Below are 22,021 nucleotides of genomic sequence, written 5' to 3'. Positions count from 1 at the left end.
TACAGAGATGCTTCCATTCCCGCCTCAAAGAAAATGCAACAAAATTCTTTTATACACTACAATTTCACTGGTTAAAATAATCTGCAAAGGTCTCCAGGCCAAGCAAAACACAACAAAGGTGGAAAGTACTTTAAAAATTACATTTATAAGGCTTAGGAAAGCACAAGGAAATGTCAAGCCTATAATTATAACTACATTAATAAAATGATTGAGAAAAGGTTACTGAAATTTGTTGGACTGCAACATATGGTGGTCATGTGCGTTAAATATTTTCAAACAGTACATCCACTGCTTAAGTACAAACTTAGGACTTGATTAATTAATGCGTGATGTATTAACAGGCATAAAATAGAATTTAATGTGTGTTTTGTAATGCATTATTTTCAATGGGCTGAGTTACTAATAAATCATGTTAAATGCCAATTAATTTGTGTTAATATGTTAATGCAGATTAATAAATATAGAGGTCCTTTTACTAAGCTAGGATTAAAAAGTGGCCTTAATGCGCTTTTGCGTGGGTCTTTCCCATGTTCTAAGGTCATTTTTACTACAGCCAGAGAAAATGGTTGATCTTCCATTTTCCCTATTAATGGCCATGCACTTATGTTCTATCAAAGAACAAAAAAATCCCCACTCTTTCTGCACCAATCCCCCCGCGCCTTACTCTTCATCCCCCCTGCTCCTCCCGCGCCCCCATACCACACGCGCACCGTCCCTTCCTACCCCTTACCTCTATGCCAGTGCTAGCAGCTTCAAAGCCTGCTGCTTGCGTTGGCTTTCCCTCTGACGTTACTTCCTGGCCCCATGACCCGGAAGTGATTTCAGAGGGAGCCAGGCCTGCGCGAGCAATAGGCTAGAGTAGTTGCTCGTGCTGGCGAAGATTTTAAAGAGGTACAGAGGTGGGGAAGGGAGGGGGTGAGCGTGGCATGGGGGTGGGAGGGCTGGAGAGGTGCCGTGCCCCCACCGAGACGGCACCCAGGACAGTCTGTCACCCTTACTATGCCACTGAGTTTAAGGAAATATATAGCTCTCAGGCTCTGAGGCTTTTCCTATCCTGTAATACAGAAAGAGATACCACAGGCTACTATAGTAGAATTTTTTTTTTTTAATAGTTTTTTTTACCACTGTATACAGGGTGCCCACAAAAACACATCTTGATTTTAAATGGTTACAAAATCAAAACTTATTGGAATATGTTTATAAATAAGATGACAGCAAATACAAGTCCCAAAAAGCACGGTTAGCAAGATCTTCCACAATCGCTTGCACTTTTCACCCTTATGAGCTGTAATTGGTGCAGAAGTTACAACCTTCAGACAATGCAACGCAACAAAAGGACCAGGTGTTCCTTGAGTGGCCCCTGAGATCACCAGACATTACTGTTTGTGACTTTTTCCTTTGGGGGTACGTGAAAGAAAGAGTGTACGTACCTCCAATACTCATAACTATGGATGATCTGCAGAAACGCATCACTGAAGCTATAAACGCGATCATGCCGGATATGTTAAGAACATAAGAATTGCTGCTGCTGGGTCAGACCAATGGTCCATCCTTCCCAGTAGTCCACTCATGCGGTGGCCCCGAGGTCAAGACCAGTGCTCCAAAAGAGTCCAGTCTCACCAGTTTAGCATGAACTTGTCCAACTTTGTCTTGAAACCCTGGAGGGTGTTTTCCCCTCCAGAAGAGCATTCCAGTTTTCTACCACTCTCTGGGTGAAGAAGAACTTCCTTACGTTTGTACGGAATCGATCCCCTTTCAACTTTAGAGAGTGCCATCTCGTTCTCTTTACTTGGAGAGGGTGAACAACCTGTCCTTATCTACTTTGTCTTGAATCCCTGAAGGGTGTTTTCCCCTATAACAGCCTCCAGAAGAGCGTTCCAGTTTTCCACCACTCTCTGGGTGAAGAAGAACTTCCTTACGTTTGTACAGAATCTATTCCCTTTCGTTGAGTCTGGACCGAGCTCGATTATCACATCGATGTTTGTCAAGTAACAGGTGGGGTGCATATCGATTGTATGTAATCAACAGATACCTTATGAAACTTTATGAGTTGGTGAAACAGTAGCTTCAAAAGGTGAAAGAATATTCCAATAAATTTTGGTTTTGTAACCATTTAAAAATCAAGGCGTGTTTTTGTGGGCACCATGTGTATTTGTTTATAGCAAGCACTAATGTTGCCATTAATGCGTGGCCCTTAAAAAATAATCAGTACATGAGTACATACTGACACCTATTTTGTAGGTGGTAAGGTCTCATGTGCGAATTCTGCACTAATCATTACTTGGTGAAATATTCATTTCTATCTCTATCTATCTCTGTCTTTATAGTTTATCTTTATTTTTCATAAATTGTCTCTTCAGGTATTTTAGTTAGATTGTAAGTCTTTGGGACAGTTAGGGAATTTCCAAGTACCTATCTTATTTATTGTATCTTTTAATGCATTCATTTTTGTAAACCGCTTAGAAACCTCACGGTTATTAGCGGTATATAAGAATTAAATTAAATTAAAATTAAATTAATCAGATACTGCACAGTTATATAGCTACACAAACTAATTAGCACAAAAAGCCCACTGTCCCCAGATTCACCCCCTCTGCAATAAAATAAAAATTATTTTTTAGCACATGGTTTGCACACCCAGATCAGGAAATTACCACAGGATGCTCGAGCATGCTTTTTGACTCCAGTTAGGGTTACTAGACATCTGGATTTACTTGGACATACCCTTGTGTCACATTGTGTCATAGCTGTGCATGCGCAGATGCTTTCCAGATGTGGCCCTGAGCTTGAGAAGAGGAGGTCTGGGGGCGTGGCTGAGGTGGAACTGAGGGGCAGGGCCATGTGTCCGGATTTTACTCATGTCAAATCTGGTAACCCAAGCTCCAGTGATTTGAATGTTAAAATTTCCAGGGGATTTTCATTGATAAGTAGGGAACAGGACTGAAGAATATGCCCGATTCAATCACACTCTTAAGTGTCCTCACCATACATTTGATTTCCCCTTTGTGCTACCAATATCCTCTACCGTTTATTCACAAGCAGTGAAACGGAGCCTATGTGGTTTTTGCCCATTTACTCCAGTCATGTCTCCAGTTTTCTAGCAGTCTCCTCCGACCGCTGTTATGTAAAACGGGCTTACTGCATCCATCTTAGTGACAAAACATCCAAACCCGCGTTAAAAAATTATTAGAGAACGTGTGGAAGATTTAGCTAGGCAAGCTCAAAACTAGGCCGTCTCTATGGATAAACTGTTTAAGAGGTAGTCCACACAGTACAGCTAACAAGTCATTGAGAGAATACTTTTAAGATGGCTCTCTTTTGTTCTGTCAGTTTGAATAGACCTGCTACTGTAGAGTAATTTTGCAAAGAGCTTTTTTTAGTCTAAGCTTTCACTCACAAAAGCTGCTGGAGCTCAGTGGTATAGCTAAGCTAAAAAAAAAAAAAAATCCCAGAAAGAAGGCAAGTTTGCATTGACAGCTTGATCCCAGAAAAAAAGGTGGCTGGCTTCTTGTCTACCTGATCCTCTGGGTCTGGAGGAGGCAAAGACGGCAGAGCCGTCTGATTAACTGTCAGACTTTAAAGCAGCAATTACCATCACGCCACGTTGCTCACCATTCTCTAGTACGATCTTGCTGCTATGCAAGATGTTTTTTAGCGTGGTGTTTGAAATACCTCTTGCAAAGATATATTTTTACATGCAGTTGCGGATATGTTCGTGGTACTTAGGGCTGGATTCTGCAAAGGGCGCCCACATTGGTGGTCGCCTTAAAAAATGCCACTGATCGCGTCAATCACGCTAAGGCACAGGTGTCAAAGTCATTTTCATGATTTCCCCAATGAATATGCATGAGATCTATTAGTATACAATGAAAGCGGTGAATGCAAATAGATCTCATGCATATTTAGTGGGGAAATCCTGACAATCCAACTGGATTGCAGCTCTCGAGGAGGGACTTTGACACCCATGTGCTAAGGTGTCATTTGCAGAATCATGCCTACCGTTATGCATAAGTGCCGGTAATGTAAGTCAGGGTTTTAAAGATCTATATTAATGGTGCTTATGTTTGCCGAAAATCACGTCTACAGAGGGCACCTAAGGTAATTTTCTGGGTATACCATGCCTGCTTAGATCTTAGGTGCTGTTACACATGTAGATGTGATTACGGCATAGGCGTCAGAACAGGGTAGGCAATAGAGGGCATGGCCTCCCCAAAAATTGTTGGTCGCCGGTTGGTGCCCACTCTCCCACCCATTTCCGGACATTGTACTTTAAATCTTCGGGGCAGCCGCCACACAACATCAACAAGCAGGCGTGTCCTGGAACCCTTCTTTCTACTTCCAGGGGCAGGCCTGCTCGTTGAGATGTGCGGCAGCTGCTCCGAAGATTTAACGAATAATGCCGGGAGGAGGTAGGGAGGTGCAGTCGGGAGCTGGTGAAGAGTAGTGCCGCAGGATTCCACTGGGGCTAGGGCAAAGCTCCTGGGGCCCCCCCAAACCAATCAGCATTCCACTGCCTATGGATTATTGGGTGCCTACATTTTTAATTGGTTTTAAATGACACGATCAATTACCATGCCAATTAAAATCAATTAAAATGATTAGGTTAGGCAGCAGTAGGGTCCCTACTGCCACAACTTATGATGCCATTTAGAGAATTTGGGCCTTACTGTTTTAGATGCCTTATCTTACATTACTTGTATAATTTTAAGTAACATGTATAACTCTTTATAGCATGTATGATTCTACTTATAATTCTATGTAGCAATATGCTGCCTATAACCCGCCTAGAACTCTGATTTGTGAGGATTCCGTGGGATATAAGATTGCACATAATATAACATGTGCTTCATATGCATGCGTGTCAATATTCAATACTATTTATGAAATCTTAAAACAGTGGCATAGGAAGGGTGAGAGTCACCCAGGGCGGTGGTGCCCCTCCCCCATCCTCATATCCACCCTCCCCCGTCCTCATATCCACCCCCTCTGCTTCTTCCCCGATCCCCCCGCCACATATGTCCCCTTTCCCTTCCCCGTACCTTTAGTTGTTCACCGCCATGAGCAACAAGAACTTCAACATGCTTCTCGCAACCCCATCGGCTCTTCCTCTGATGTCACTTCCTATGCACAGTCCCTATGCTCTCCCCCTCTCCCCCCCATGATTTGGGGCTTTCTGGGGAGCTCTACTTAGATGGGCTTGATCTTCTTTGCCTTACTGAGATACAACGTGAACAGTTAAATATGCCCATTAGTGTTGGGGAGGTGGAATTGGCCATTACTTAGAGTTCTACCTTGAAGGCTCCGGGCATAGATGGCTACAGAGCTGAGTTTTACAAACTTATGAAACTTGAAATTGCTCATCCGATTTCTAATATACTTAATGTGATGATTAATGCTGAAGCTATGCCAGAATACCTCAAGGTCCCTCTGCTATGTCAAGGTACCAAATCACAGAAATAAATGTATTCATTTAAATAATGTCTTCTCCACTTAACGCCTAAGCGAATTACAATAGAAACATATGTATTCAAAAACATACAAATATGACCTGCAGACTCCTCCCCACCAACGCTGAACAAATCTGCTAAAAATAGCATGCACTAATAAAAATTTGCTCTTTTGCAGAGCTCTAAAAACAGTTCTAGCATTACTCAGCTAATAAAAAGCTTTGACAAATAAATAAGTCTTTAATTGTTTTTTTTTTTTTAAAAGACATCCTATCTTTACACAATCTCAGATATCCTGGCAATGCATTCCACAGACGTGGTCCCACCACAGAAATAGCTGTTACTTGTGTTTTCCTATAATGTGTCTCACCAAGTGTTTCAATAGAGAGCCTCATTGCAGACTGAGATCGGTTCATAGACAAAATCGCGCGAGACAACGGCACGCAGACAACTGAGCGCAAGGTTGATGGCGCGCCAAAGAAAAGCACTATTTTAAAGGGTTCCGACGGGGAGTGTTGGTGGGGAACCCCCCTACTTTACTTAACAGACATCGCGCTGGCGTTGTGGGGGGTTTGTAACCCCCCTCATTATACTTGAAACCAAACTTTTTGCCTGTTTTTTAGGGAAAAAGTTCAGTTTTAAGTATAATGTGGGGGGTTACAACCCCCCAAACCCCCCACAACAGCAGCGCGATGTCTGTTGAGTAAAGTGTGTGTGTGGGGGGGGGATTCCCCACCAACACCCCCCGTCGGAGCCCTTTAAAATAGTGCTTTTCTTCGGCACGCCGTCAACCTTGCGCTCAGTTGTTGGCGCGCCGTTGTCTCGCGCCATTTAGTCCCGTCACCACTGAGATCTCAATGATCTGAGAGGAATGTGTTGTTTCAACATCTGCTTTAAGTACTAGGGTGCCACCCCGTAAATTACCTGGTGTACAATTGTCAGAACTTTATATTCAATCCTTGTTTGAATGGGCAGCCAGTGCAGTTGTTTCAATACGGCTTAATGTGGTCATTCTATGCAATACTTGAAATCATCCTTGCTGCAGCGCTTTGATTTTAACTTTTGCAATACCCATCAACAACGCATTGCAGAAATCCAATTTTGACATCACAATACTCTGTACCACAGTTCCAAAGTCAGATATGGACATCGTAGCTCTCACTCCAAAGGGCACCATGCAACATCCATTTGGTAGTTAAAATCTTTCCTGAACAGATATTTTCCTGCTTGCTTCTAAATTTGACCGATGTGATAGAACTACCAGCCGTTGAGACTCTTGACAAAGGCAAAGATGCCGAAACACTGTTAGTGTTGAGTTTTCTAGTCCTCGCAGTGCTACTATCAATAAAATGAACTTTACACCCTTGGTTGAATAATTGACTTCTCATCCTCACGACTCCTTCGTTGTCTTAAAGAAACATCCTTGATATCTTCAGCAGGGGACACACCTAGTGACTGGCACACTACGGGCACAACACATTATGGACATCAATGGACATGCCAATTAAACATTAACAACCCACCAGAAACTCCAGAAAGACGCAAGAAGCTACACACTCGGATTAAATTTCTACTTTCATAACTGGTCATCTTTCCTTCTTCCTTGACTGACAGAAAATCTGAGAACTCTTCGGGTCAAATTCAGCAGCTGCTACTCCTCCATCTTCCTAAGATCACTGTTATTACAACACTATCAACATTACCATCATCTATTACATCATATATAATCATAATCTTATTTTAAGTAGACCAAGCACATGGTACCACATTTAATTGATTTCCATTGTAATAACACCAGTATTAACCCACTCCAGAAATTCCTTTCTACTGAGATAGAACCAAATCACATTTCCTAAAGACTCTGTTCCAAAATACATGGGATGGGGCTCATCTGCTGAGATGGTTGACATATATTCAATCCTAACACATAAAATGTATAAAATAATCAACAAAGCCACAAAGCTCTCATGTGTCCATTGCGTCTCCTTCACTCACTGAAAGAGGGCCCAAATGCATTTCCTGTTTAATTTGCACTCTTTTGTACATGCACCTGAACTCTCCTGTGGATGGTGCCTCTCACACTTTTTTCCAGCCTCTTTTTTTTTACACTACTCTGATAATATCACCAAGGGAGGGGCTATCACAATCCATAAGGGTAGACAGAGAAGACAAAATCTTAATAGAAACACACATCACCACCTGGAATAGCACCATAAGTTTCTCTTTTTTTTTTTTTGAGCTGATTTTTAAAGTCTTACACTTTGGTATTTGACTCAGGTGTTGAAAGTGTATCGACCGCGTAGATCTTTAGGGTCGGAAGGTTAGTGGCAGGTTAGTGAGAGGCTTAGTATTGTTCAGTATGCAAAAAATAAGGGCTTCGGTGATTTATGTGGCGGGAGTTCTTTTTTGGAATAATTTGACTGGACCGCTTGGAGTACGCTCTGATATTAAGAAATTTAAGTGCGTGTTAAAGACAACTTTATTTACAGAAGCTATTTTATGAAAATTTTTGTATTATGTATTTGCAGGATTTTAGGTGAATGTTATTTACTTTTGCATTGTTATTAAGATTGTGTGTGTGTGTTATGTGAACTGCTTAGGCTTAAGTGGGGTATAAATTTTTAAATATTTAATTGAGACTGTTTCCAGCAGATTGCGACCCCTGATGCAGCGTGCTCTGGCGAGAGATGGCCATATTGGGTTCTTCCTGGGTTAAGGATGGCCCCTTGTTAATAAAACGTGGATATTATAACTTGATCGTATATTTTTATGCAAGGTTCTGGCCACGAAATATTAGCGGCAGTGTTCTGTCACAACGGCGCCTGATGTCACTTCCTTTTTTACTTTATCTCCCCGTGACGCATCATCTCAATTCTCATTGGACACAACATCCCGCCGCGGGAAATTCACAACCGACATACTACACACCCCAGCTTTTCATAAACCTATATACCCCATTATTACATTTCAAATAGAGATGTGATCCCCATTCATGCTAAACCCTTATTTAAGCAGCCAGCATGAACTTTAAAGGATTTTATACTTTATGTAGAATTGATGTGGGAGGCTCGACCCTGACGAAAATCGGATTGAAACATGATCGTGTTGGTCGCTCCTCACATAGAGCCTAAACAAGATAAGTGGGCTTTATTTTACAGTTATAAAATGAATAAATGATAATTATTGATTTAAAAAAAAAAAAAAAAAAAAGAGGAAGTTAAGGAAAAATGATCCGATGAAGAGCGGAGCTCATCGGGTAAACGTTTACCGAAAAAACTCACGCTTGAGACTGCTGAGGATCATAAGAAATAAAGAAAAAAAAAGAAAAATGAATTAAAAGAGAAAAAAACCCAAAGGGATTAATATACTGTTGATATTGGTAACTTGCCAATATTAGTGAAATACTGGGGTCCTTTTACTAAGGCGAGCTAATCAATTTAGTGTGCTGATTAGGCATGTGCTAATCGATCTAGCACGCGCTAAATCAGTTAGCCCACACTAAATCGGTTAGTGCGACTTATTAAAAGGACCCCACAGTTAGGTGTGGGCATTTATGCCAGCCATTGAGCTAGCGTAAAATGCTTATGTTTAAATTTAGACACTTAAATGTGGACTTTCATTCTACTGTATAACAGCAATGGCGGTGTAGAAGTTATGGAGAACTTGGAATACGAGGAACGACTTAAGAGACTGGGATTGTTCTCCCTTGAGAAAAGGAGACTGCGAGGGGATATAATCGAGACTTTCAAAATACTGAAAGGAATTGATAAAAGAGCAGGGAAAAAAATGATTTACAACGTCCAATGTGACACGGACAAGAGGACATGGACTGAAGCTAAGGGGGGACAAGTCCAGGACAAATATCAGGAAGTTCTGCTTCACGCAACGAGTGGTGGACACCTGGAATGCCCTCCCTGAGGAGGTTGTTGCGGAATCCACCATTCTAGGATTTAAAAGCAAACTAGATGCACATCTCCTTACGAGAGGCATAGAGGGATATGGGTGACTAGAATGACGCCAGGTGTACACCTGGCTGGGCCTCCGCGTGTGCGGATCGCCGGACTTGATGGACCGAAGGTCTGATCCAGAGATGGCAGTCCTTATGTTCTTATGCTTGGTGTGTATCATCCTGATGCCTAACCTTGGGCAGATCTATACAGAATTACCTCCTGTATGCAAATAATGCCTACTCTTATCGGTAAACGACATTCATTTCCAGTTAAACTTCCATTCTCACATGCAGGACAATTTCAGGGGCCTGATTGCACGGCCTAGTTGTCCATTACAGGCAGCAGTAGAATGAGACACCTTTTACTGCCTATTCCATAAAGTAGATTTTTGCATTCATGAAAGATAAACCATGGTATTATTCATGTGAGCCGAGTGCCCTAGCAAAGATGTGGGCCATTCTGTGATAATTGAGCAATAGAAGTTATGATTAATATGCTGTGGAGTTCAATGTTTTTGTTAAAGAATTCCTGCATTTTTAATTTGTTCTCCACCCATTAACTATCCAAAGCCAAAGAATGATTTCTCAAACAGATTGTCTGTGTCTCCGTATTGAATTGGGGGCAAAGGGTAGGAATCCAGGGAGGATGGAAGGGTACAGGGTGGTGCCTTTGTAATAGCTGGTCAGTCTGAGGGACATGTTTACATGCAACACACATTATACTGTAGCACCATAATGTCAGTTTCACTAGAGATCTCTCCTGAATCTGTGTTTTTTTAAGTTTGGGTGTATTTGTTATAAGGCCTCTTATTTGGTATCTTACCTGAAATTGTTTAATTTAAAAAAAAAAAAAAAAGTACCAGAAATTCAGGTATGTTCATCTTCCGTACCCCAAGGGCCTGTCGTTACAAAACATTTTTGGACACAACATTAGAATATCAGGCAGAGAAGATGAACTCCTGGATGAGTCCTTTGATTACATAGAAAAATAGAAATAGACGGCAGATAAGGGCCACGGCCCATCTAGTCTGCCCACCCCAATGACCCTCCCCTACCTTTCTCTGTGAATAGATCCCACGTGTCTATCCCATTTGGCCTTAAAATCAGGCACGATCAACCACCCTTTCAGTGAAAAAGAACTTCTTGGTGTGCCCGTGCAGTTTCCCGCCCCTGATTTTCCACGGATGCCCCCTTGTTGTTCATGTTTCGTTATTACACATGCGATACCCCACATAACTCTGAAACGCATGGAGAGATTTCAACCAAACTTGGTATATATATCACTCACTATCTGGGGAAAAAAAATACTGTGACATGTAAAAATCATCAAAAACGACAGATGTTTGGGATAAATAAATATCCAGGCAATGCCGGGTAATCAGCTAGTATTAATATATTTCTGTGATTTGCTTATTTGCAATTTTTTATGTGTTCCCCTGATGCAGCTCACTGGTGTAAAACATGGCCACATCAGGTATTTTGATTGTAATAAATTGTGCTTCTCTACACCTGCTGGTCTGCTTCGCTTTGTTTGCTTTCAAGCCCCAATACTCAAAACTTACCATGACCTCAAAATGTGTCACTAAACCAGTTCTAACTGTCCTAAGCACTTTAGCTTCCATTGTACAAAATAGCTCTGTGCGGTCTCCTCCATGCCCCATAGCAGCCTCCGAGAATAGTATGTAATTGAAGTACTACAAGCTCATTAATATTAAAATGAGAACTTCGTGTGATACCCAGACATTGCCGGGCGATGCATAAAATGAAGTGCCGACCTTTAATGCTTCAAGATTACCAGCAGGTCTGGAGACGCCGGTAGTGACTGGCATAGTAAGGGGGGAGGGGCAGGGAGTGGTCCGCCCCGGGCGCAGGCACCCATCCTCCCCTCCGCCCCTTCCTTCCTGCCTCCTTGCTGTGCATGTGTGCCCCTTCCCTTCTCTTCTCCTCGTACCTCTTTCATTTTTCCTGTGCGAGCAGCATTACGAACTTGCCGCCCGCATCAGTGTCTCCTTTTTTTGACATCACTTCCGGGCCCCGCGCCTAGGCAGTGACGTCGGTGGGATAGCCGACACTACGCAGGCAGCAAGTTCGTGCTGTTGCTCCCTCCTAGAAAATGAAAAAGATATGGGGAAAGGGAAAGGGGACATGTGCGTGGCAAGGGGGTCAGGCGCAGGGTGGAGAAGAGCACCACTTACCTTCGCTACGCCACTGCCGGTAGTGTTGAACCGTGTATGTTAAAAGTGATTGCATGAGAGGTGGAAGTTAAAAAATATACAGTGACGGTTTGCTGGTAGTTCTCTGGCCCACCAATAGCGCTTATGATGTGCGCCTATGATTCAAGTTTATTAGGTTTTTATATAACGCCTATCAAGGTTATCTAAGCAGTTTTTATAATCAGGTACTCAAGCATTTTCCTTATCTGTCCCGGTGAGCACACAATCTATCTACCGTACCTTTCCAACAATACTTTAGTGTCATTTATAAGGAGGTGCTGAAAAGTTCTCAGCACAACCAATAAGAGAATGAGGTGGATATGGCTCAGTCAATGACCTGAAACAAAGTCAAAACATAGAATTTCATTTCTGCAAATTGGCACTTGACGAATTAAGATAAGGCTCTTTTTGGCTACAGTGGAAAAATAACACTCAGAATTTAGGAAGTTGGTTGGTTGAGCTGACAACTTTTCAGCATACTCTTATATGTAATAAAAGTGAGCCAAGTATAGGATAGTCAAACCCATTGTGACATCACTGATGAGGTTGGCTCTTATTGGTGGAATGAGGCATTATGACATCACAATCTCAGCTCTGGTTACCAGAGACTGAAAGTCTTCACACTATGAGGGGGTGCTGATAAGTTCTCAGCCCAGCCAAGAAGAGAATAAGGCGGATATGGTTCAATGATCTGAAACAAGGTCAAAAAACAGAATTTCATTTCTGCAATTTGGCACTTAATGAAATAAGATAACATTCTTTTTAGCTACAGGGGCAAAATAAGGCTCAGAATTTAGGAAGCCGGTTGCTTGCGCTGAGAACTTTTCAGCACCCCCTCATATCTGAAGGAAGCCAGTCGCAGACCATTTACTTTTTAAAAAGGCAAAATCCATTTCATATGGTTAATATTATGCCAAAATGTTCAAATAAGAAAAAAAATAAAGATATGTAAATTTTAAATACAAATTGAAGAATGGATCTTATAAAAAGACAGTGGATAGAGAACAGATCGTTAAGTTATTTCATCTTAACAGGAACTGGGTTTTCAAAAGAAAAGACTATTTCCACCAGGAACCTATAAGAATTTACAACCCCCCCCCCTCCAAATATATTCAATTCCCAGGCTTTACATCCTGACTTTCTATAGTTAAATATAACTTAAAGGCAAAAAGCGGGAGTAACACTGACTCCTGGCAACTCCTTTACATTCGTACCCCTGAATAATACAAATTTGCAAAGGAACAAAAGAGTGGGAGGCAGGTATCTGATCCTACAATGTTTTAGAGATAAAGAACACCCATGGAAAGATCAATGTGAAGAATAAAGCATTGTTATCTGAGTCATGACATTTCTATTCTCAGTTTAAGATCTGAACGGCGGAGCTCGGCAAATGAGCACTCTGCGCTGCTTTCAAAGTGGGAGGAAGGCACATAATTATCAGTTTCAGAGTGAAGAGAATTAACAAAAAAAAAAAAAACCTGTGAAAAAAGTTTATTGAAAAACATGGCAACATATCAGCATGACAGAAATTAATTTTATTAAACTAAAAATAATCTTTTGAATACACACACACAAAAAAAATGTATTATCCGAGTACAGGGTTATGTTTTAACGACATTCGTGCTGAAGGAGCACTGAATTGAATATCAATGCTACCTTCTAATTTTACTTCAAACTTTTTCCAGCATATTACTGGTAGATGCTAGAGAGAAAAAGTTGGAGAAGTGGATGCTTTTAGTACAGGGGATTTCAACCTAATTCTCAGGATACATGTAGCCAAGTCAGGTTTTCAGGATTCCCACAAGGAATATGGATGAGATAGATGTGCATGTATAAAGTTTATTATTAGGATTTTATATACCGCCTATCAAGGTTTTCTAAACGGTTTTTACAATCAGGTACTCACAATCTATCTAACATACCTGGGGCTATGGAGGATTAAGTGACTTGCCCAGGGTCACAAGGAGCAGCACGGGGTTAGAACCCACAACCCCAGGGTGCTGAGGCTGTAGCTTTAACCACCGCGCCCACACTCCTCATTCTATGCAAACCTTCATTCTATGCAAATCTGTCTCATGCATATTCATTGCGGTATCCTGGAAACCTGATTGCCTAGGTATGCCCCCAGAGGAATGAGCTGAGAACCCTTGCCTTACTGGAGGAAGGTGTATTTCTTTGTTTTCTTGTTATTTTACATGTTGGTTCCAATTCATGGGTTGCCCCCCCCCTCCCCCATGGCACATCTGTGGGTGGCACTCCTTCGGACGGATTCAACGGAAATCCAGCAGGGGGTGTTGACACCTTATTAAGAAGGCTCTTCTAGCGGAGTGACATGTTTTTTTTTCTTAGTTTAATTTTCTGTTACTGTGATCCACTTTGAAGGATTATAATGAGCCATGTAGGCAGCATGTAAGAATTTTAATAAATAAAGAAATAAATGATAATAGAGATAGGCAGATGGACAGAGGGCATCAGCAATAAACTCTTTGGGCCAATAAGACTTAGCTTTAATATAATACTTCAATCACAATCGTTGACATTTAAAAGAAGATTGTTCACTTTTTTTTTTAATTCCTTGTATAAAAACCCTTCACCTTTAGTCGACGTGAATGAACCTCAGGTGGTCAGCTAAATTTGATCATTAACAGAAATGATGCAGTGTGTTCAGAATTCACTTGAAAGCCCTGTTCCACCACCTCAGTCTTCTGTGATATGCAAAAATATCAGTTCTGGGATAGGATCGGAGAGGGAGAACAAAGCCAAAGCCCCAGAACAAGAAGCAGATTTTCATTCTGGCGTAGAGACATGGTAGGGGATAAAGAGTACCTACAGAAATTTTAAAACGGTATCTGCAAGTCATGTCCAACCTAAATGCTCATCACAGCGAACTGATTAAAGGTAATCAGGTGTACAGGACATTTACTCAGTCAAAATCACAATAATGCCAGACTTCAGATGTCCTTGAATTTAGAGAAGACAGTATTTTTTTAATTAAACTTCAGTCCTTACAAAATGTGCCCATTTGCTTGGTGCGTAAAGTAGGATGATCTGATCATGTTATTCCATTGTTGATAACTAATCATTGGCTTTCGGTATATTATAGAATTTGTTTTAAAATCTTGGTGATAACATAAAGTTTTGCAACCCAAAGGGCCATCCATGCATATTGTACGAACGTTTGGTACCATATGTTCCATCCAGGGAACTCTGTTCCAGTAATGCCTCCTTGCTACAGATACCTGCTGTTAAAGCTGCTAAAATGGAATATATGAGAAAAGGGGCCTTTTTTTTAATTTGGCCCCAGTCTTGTGGAATTCTTTACCATAGGATCTATTTCAGACTCATTTTAGGGAATGTATGGTTTAAAGGCACATTTTTTCTAGCAAGCCTTTAGGCCCTAAAGTTTAGGGTAGCCTTCTTGGAGGAATGAGTCAGTAGAGGTAGGGGATCCTGTGTAGAATACAGAGATTGTGCATGAGATAAGATCATCTCTTTTTCTCTGTTTCTGAGGGGGTGCTTTGGGTTGGGTTGTTTTTCTATCAAGGATAGAGTACTTTTTGCTCTTCAGGCCATGAGTACTCTAGCGATCATGGCATCACTAACATGGCAGCTACCACTGAAGGAGTACATGCAGGCCCCACCCCTTCTCTCTGGCCTCCCTGTCCCAAATGGTGATGTCAGAAGGGGAACTGCAAGGCCAATTGGCTGAGGGATGGAGAAGGGACGGTTTAAAGAACCATCAGGGGTTAAGACTTGCCCTCTTTCCCCCTGGCAAGCAAGATACAATACAATAAAACTTCTTATATCCCACAATTTTCAACAGGGAATCATTGCGGCTTACAGCAAGATGAGTTACATTTGTGATATAGTGTTAGAGATAAGCGAGTTTAATAATGATAGGTTAGTTTTAGGGTGGCAATCTGTGGGCTGGGGAGAGTTAAGTCTACTAGGGGAAGAGAGATGTTTTAAACTATTTTCCTGAGCAGGCAATGTGTGAGGAGTCGTCACAGATAGGCAGGTAGACTGTTCCAGATATGTGGTCCTAGGAACACGAAAGTGGAGTTAAACATCTTCTTCCGAAGTATACCTTTAGAGGATGGAAACAGCTGGATCACAGCGTGCTTGCTTCTTGAATGCCGAATAGGAGCCATACTAGAGCTGTAGATCATCACAAGACCATAAGGAGAACCATTTGATTTGAGATAGCCCTTTTACCCATGGCTTGTCAGAGACTTTTTTCTCTTCCCCTGGCACCTCTCCCCTACCTTTCCTCCTAAATGCTCAGGAATCCTTCTTCTCCCTACAAATCACGGGGGAACATTACGGGATAGCTTCTGCATCGCTAAAGGGCTGCTTGAAATGGAGCTAGATTGCAAGAGGAGAGAATGAGGATCTTCTTTTCCCTCGACACAATTGAGACCTAACCGTCCTCTCTCCGTTTCTACCGTTGGAAGGCCCCCACGGCAGCAACCCCATTTGGACACCCTGCCCGACACAGCTTTTCAAAACCCAGATAAAGTGCCAGATTTTGGAAAGCCTTCTAGACCCCCCAGGCATGTCCTCAAAAGGATGACATGTCCATGGAAATCTGGACGTCTAGTAACCCTATTTCCAACGAATGTGAAATAGCTCATGCATAAGAAGCACAAACCATATGGGTGAGCAAAAAAAAAAACCCAAACAATCAAATTAAATGGAAAAACTTAGTGAAACTAAATCAGAGCAACAAAATTGCAACAGCACTAATTAAAAAGACTAACCACAATTATATGCAAGGGAAAATAAACCACTTATATGACCTTTCAACACAAGTTGCCCACTATTCTAATGTTCTTTGTCTGTAAATATCTGAATGTATCAATATATACATCATTAAATAAATTAAAATAATAATGATGAAAAAAATGAAACATAACATAAGAACCGCCATCTCCGGATCACACCTTCGGTCCATCGAGTCTGGCGATCCGCACACGCGGAGGCCCAGCCAGGTGTACACCTGGCGTAATTCTAGTCACCCATATCCCTCTATGCCTCTCGAAAGGAGATGTGCATCTAGTTTGCTTTTAAATCCGGGAACGGTGGATTCCGCAATAACCTCCTCTGGGAGAGCATTCCAGGTATCCACCACTCGTTGCGTGAAGCAGAACTTCCTGATATTTGTCCTGGACTTGTCCCCCCTTAGCTTCAGTCCACGTCCTCTTGTCCGTGTCACATTGGACGTTGTAAATCATTTTTTTCCTGCTCTATTTTGTCGATTCCTTTCAGTATTTTGAAAGTCTCGATCAGATCCCCTCGCAGTCTCCTCTTCCCAAGGGAGAACAATCCCAGTCTCTTAAGTCGTTCCTCGTATTCCAAGTTCTCCATACCTTTTATTAGCTTATTATAATAATGCTAATGACTTAGGAGGAATGCATATCATCATAAAGCTGAATAAACTGGTATCATAAGACCTCTTATATCTGGATGCTATTTCAGGTCCCAATCCTGAGAAAAGAAGGCTAAAATCATTTATGCATGCCTCCAACCTCCCCTTATAGCAGGGGTGTCCAATGTCGGTCCTCGAGGGCCGCAATCCAGTCGGGTTTTCAGGATTTCCCCAATGAATATGCATTGAAAGCAGTGGATGCACATAGATCTCATGCATATTCATTGGGGAAATCCTGAAAACCCGACTGGATTGCAGCCCTCGAGGTCCGACATTGGACACCCCTGCCTTATAGTGTAAACCCTGCAAAGTGATGTGAAAAAATAAATAAAATCATACAACCTGTAATGTTACTTATTAACCACAGCATATGCTATGAAAAAATCTCTCATGTGTTGAAAAGATTTTTATGTCAACACATAGGCGTCCTCTCACTAAGGCACTCTAGTGCGTCCATTATATCCTATGGACGCGTTAGCACGCAGCGAGCTAGTTTTTAGCCATGCTAAGATGCACTAGCACGCCTTAGTAAAAGGACCCCATAGTGTTTTTGAATGAATTAGGGGTGACAACAACGTTCTCAATAATTAAAATGATCAGCAGCACTTATTTTAATCGGTGACTAACACCTTCAGTGCTGGCATCATATTAACGATATCCCTACGATCACTAATGTGTGAGCGTTTCAATCAGATAGATCAGGGGTAGGGAAGTCCGGTCCTCGAGAGCCGTATTCCAGTCGGGTTTTCAGAATTTCCCCAATGAATATGCATGAGATCTATTTGCATGCACTGCTTTCAGTGCATATTCATTGGGGAAATCCTGAAAACCCGACTGGAATACGGCTCTCGAGGACCGGAGTTCCCTACCCCTGTGTTAGGACCTTAACGTCCAGAACGGCGCGCGCTAGCCGCTACCGCCTCCTCTTGGTCAGGCGGTAGTTTGCAGCTAGTGCACCTTCATAAAAGGACCCTTAGACTCCTCATTCAGAGACATTTCCAGTTCTCAGAACAGATGTTTTAAAGAGCCGTAATTCCAGTTGGGTTTTCAGGATTTCCCCAATGAATATGCATTGAAAGCAGTGCATGCAAATAGATCTCATGCATATTCATTGGGGAAATCCTGAAAACCCGACTGGAATACGGCTCTCGAGGACCGGAGTTCCCTACCCCTGAGATAGATCTTCCTCAGGGGAATTCTATCCGTGTTGCCAATCTCGTATAACGGAAACGCCAGGGATAGGCAGCAACAGCAATGGCAAATAGCTCATGCATGTCACAAATAAATTCTATTTGCTATCGGTACTTTGCAAAACAACATTTCCAGTTTCTTTCTTTTTGGTACACTGGCCTCTGGGGAGGGGGAAATGCCTACAGTGGCAGAATGTAACTTGTCTTAAACTCGGGTTCAGAAAAGTGAATCCTTTCTCTCGCATCCCTGATCCCTCTTCATGTCCTATCCTGTCCCTGTATCCCCTTTGGCCTGTGCTCTGTTATTTCAGCCTTCTCTTTAATGCTTTACTTTAATTTTTGGTAATTTCTTTTCCCCAATGTTCCTATTTTTTTTTTATTACGTATTGTAAACTGCTCTGCAGAATGCCAACATGTGACATTAAAATAATGTAATTAATTAATTAAACCCCAAATCCATTTACTTGCAAGGAAACACCCCCTGGACAAGACATAGCATCAATATTACAGAAGCATCACTTAATTTATCCCTGCAGGAAGCAAATGTAATGGAGCATCATTTGGACTGTTCTAGGTCATGTGTATCCATCATCTCCTTAAAGCATTTAGCATGAACACCTTAGCAGAGAAATCGCTACCCCACGGATCAGTACAACTATTAAAATCCCCATCTATTATAATGGAAAGTCATTATTAGTCATAAAACTCAAAAGTTCTTCCAGGACTACAAGTTTACACGGGTTATAGAAATTAATAACCCTTAACTTAATAATGTTTTGAAGCCATATTCCCTGCATTATACTCATAATTATGAAAAGGAAGATCTACACTTCGAAAATCACTAGCTATCCTTGGCCAAATTTAAACATTTTCACTCTCATCTGCCTGTTATCCAGCTCAATGGAGACTGCCCAGTTTGCGTAAAGATTTAAAGACAGCTATACTTAGGGCCTGATTGCTTGGGGGGGGGCACAGTGTATTTGGGAGATTATCTGGTCATATGTTAAGAGCTTCTCGAAAATCCCTATCATTTGAACCTAACTTGAAGGCTGTGCTTTCACTTTAAATTTTGAATTCATGGCCTCTGGAGGTACTAATTATGAGTCATTCTAAGACCTTCAGGAAAATAGTCAAAATTGTCTTATACAATGGGTCTTTAGCTGTTTTCTTTTTAATGCATTTTGCAGTCTGCATTCATGTTTTTAGTTTGTGTGTGATGTTGATTTCATTAATTATTTTCAGGTGCCGATTTTTTTTTTTCCCCTTTAATCTATTATTGTATTTAGTGGGCGAGGTTTTTACATTGTCTAGACATGTTATAAATATCGAGTTTAGAAATATGCATAGATAAATTCATCAATTTTTCTTCATCGGGTCTCTATGGGACCCAACGTGCACCCAAATTGCATGTACAATTTAATTGAATAACAAGCTAATTAATAAACAATTGTTGGTGTTAACTAGAATCAATTAAGGGTTACACGCCTAAATTTCACACGTGCGTTGAAAAAGGGAGTGTGGAAATGCATGGGTCGTGGGCAGATCGGGGAGGGTGTTACTTTAAGATACACGTGAAATTATAGAACGTAGAGAGAGGGGAGATATGATCGAGACATTCAAGTACCTCACGGGCCGCATCGAGGTGGAAGAAGATATCTTCTTTTTCAAGGGTCCCGTGGCAACAAGGGGGCATCCGTGGAAAATCAGGGGCGGGAAACTGCACGGTGACACTAGGAAGTTCTTCTTCACTGAAAGGGTGATCGCTGGAATAGTCTTCCACTTCAGGTCATTGAGGCCAGCAGCGTGCCTGATTTTAAGGCCAAATGGGATAGACATGTGGGATCTATTCGCAGAGATAGATAGGGAGGGTCATTGGGGTGGGCAGACTAGATGGGCCGTGGCTCTTATCTGCCGTCTATTTCTATGTTTCTAAGGTATTCATGCCTAAACTTAGCATTTGCACCATGTTTTCCTTGGCTTATAGGATAGTACTTTTATCTGCACTGTTTTTTGGCAATATACATAGAATTTAGGCCTTAATGTGCACTGTTCTTGTGATCCACTTGCTTGCTATTTTCTTAGGAATGGCCAAAATATCTCGAGCTGTCATAGAACCTGGTATCTGCTGTCACTGTCACAGCTTTGGGGGGTGGTAGAGGATCAGTGACCCCCGGGGGATTAAGGTTGGGGGTGGTCATACCTTTTTCCTTCCACTGGTCAGCTGGTGAGTTAGGCCACCTTTATTGACTTAGTCGTGACTGAAGCAGGTCTAGATACAAGCGTATTTCTCTTTTTCTTCTGTTCCATTATCACTGAAAAACTGCCCCAATCACACCTCCAACACGTACCCTCGCGATCTAGATGAACTGTGTTTTGAAAACCACGACTTAAGACATTTTGGCAAGCTGCAAAAATGTCCATCTTTCTCTCTGTGCTGCTCTTGAGACGTTTTTTTTCTCATTTGAAAATGAGCGCCTAAGCCTACATTTGTCATGCAAATTTACAGATTTAGGGTATTAAAGCCCCCCAGCATCCTAAGTGGACTCCAAACAAAATCTAAATGTAGATAAAAACAGATTTGAGACATTCCCTTTACCGTATCTACATAGAACCAGAGCCTAAGGTTAATACAAATACCTCCTTTAGTGATAGTGATAAAGTGTTTATACATTGCACATACGGTATTCCTGTTCTAAATCCTTCCTGTCACTGAACGGAGTTCCTTTGTTTTTCCTACCTTTGATTATTGATTTTGTAAGCCACTTCGCTGTTTGACTGTGGAAGGTGGTGTAGCAAATGGCTTAATAAAGAGAAACATCTTTAATCTACAAATCACTCAAACTGTTAGAACAGGACCATTTTCCAAGAAATCAAGAAACATTGTGATCATGTGCAAGCAACATCCCCCAGAAAAGCCTGCATTCTCTCCAAGTCGCCTCTGCCTACGAAGGAGAGATAAAAGAGACCTGCAATTTGACGGCATTTTATTTGTCTCGAGTTTAGGATGCGAGCGCAGGAAGATCAAACAGAGGGCTCAGCGGTAGTGATGATAGGATGGGGAGCGCTGGGAACGCGCCGTCAACATATCAAACACCACGTGAAGAAATGGAGTGTGTTAAACAGTACAAATAACCGTGTCAGGCAGATCAGTGAACTGTGAAAACCGGAATTTTGTAATTCAAGTAAGAAGACAAAAAAAAAAAAGCGTATGCTATTTTGGCGATGACAGTAAGTGCCGAGGTAATGAGTCCTCCCCTTGAGTTACAGCAAACAGATGCACACCTGTACAGGTCGGTTGTGCTTCCTTCTAATTGTTAAGACCAAAGAATTATGCTTATTTCTGTTTCTTCTAGAGAAATATATATATATATATAATTTGGGGCTTCAGTGCCATGGTCCGGATAGAGTCTGACCCTGAATATTTGGATGTAGCAAGCAGTGCCGATATTCAGTCCTGTCGACCGTATAATTATCCGGATAACTTTGGGTGGCCTTTACACTTTCTCTGGATAGTTATTTGGCTTAAATTGCTACCCAGTGAATTCTCAGAATCACTCGTGCATTGCCCTTGCATTGTCAGCAAATGTGGGATGGGAAGTCGGCTACGATTCTCATCTATACTATCCATCTGGTGCTGCTGAGAATGAGTAGATACTGTACACCCAACATTTTGGATCTGCTGCTTTAGTCACTTTTCCCCCAGAGACGGTCAGATGTGTCGTGCACTGTCTGCCACACGAGCCAACTTCAGCACCGAGACCCTCCTGCATCTGGCAGCCCCTAACAAGTGTATA

General features: G+C 41.7%; 1 long non-coding RNA gene across 3 annotated transcripts in view; it reads right to left on the bottom strand.

Moving 5' to 3' along the window:
• Positions 1–22,021, bottom strand: part of LOC117351344 — a 92,332-nt gene that overhangs the window by 20,954 nt on the left and 49,357 nt on the right. The window lies entirely within an intron of this gene.

Source organism: Geotrypetes seraphini, chromosome 17 (genome assembly GCF_902459505.1).
Source record: "Geotrypetes seraphini chromosome 17, aGeoSer1.1, whole genome shotgun sequence".
Taxonomy (NCBI): Eukaryota; Metazoa; Chordata; class Amphibia; order Gymnophiona; family Dermophiidae; genus Geotrypetes; species Geotrypetes seraphini.
Note: the sequence above shows the minus strand (reverse complement) of the source record. Positions and strands in the feature narration are given on the sequence as shown.